Raw genomic sequence first — 472 nt, 5'->3', positions numbered from 1 at the left:
CTGGACTTTGAATTTTTTAAGTATGCTTGAAAAAGCAATACGCCGCTGGACTTTGAATTTTTTTATATGCCGGCAAAAGCAATACGCCGCTGGACTTTGAATTTTTATATGCCGGCAAAAGCAATACGCCGCTGGACTTTGAATTTTTATATGCCGGCAAAAGCAATACGCCGCTGGACTTTGAATTTTTATATGCTTGAAAAAGCAATACGCCGCTGGACTTTGAATTTTTATATGCCGGCAAAAGCAATACGCCGCTGGACTTTGAATTTTTATATGCTTGAAAAAGCAATACGCCGCTGGACTTTGAATTTTTATATGTATGCTTGCAAAAGCAATACGCCGCTGGACTTTGTCGTTGGCATAAAAAAAAAGCAATACGCCGCTGGACTTTGTCGCGTGCGCTTGAAAAAGGAATTTCGCTGCGTACGGCCTTAGATGGTCGTACGTAGCGATTTTTTTTCCTTTAAAT

This window comes from Bombus fervidus, unplaced genomic scaffold (genome assembly GCF_041682495.2).
Source record: "Bombus fervidus isolate BK054 unplaced genomic scaffold, iyBomFerv1 scaffold0034, whole genome shotgun sequence".
NCBI classification, from domain to species: Eukaryota; Metazoa; Arthropoda; class Insecta; order Hymenoptera; family Apidae; genus Bombus; species Bombus fervidus.
This window is presented reverse-complemented; position numbering follows the sequence as displayed.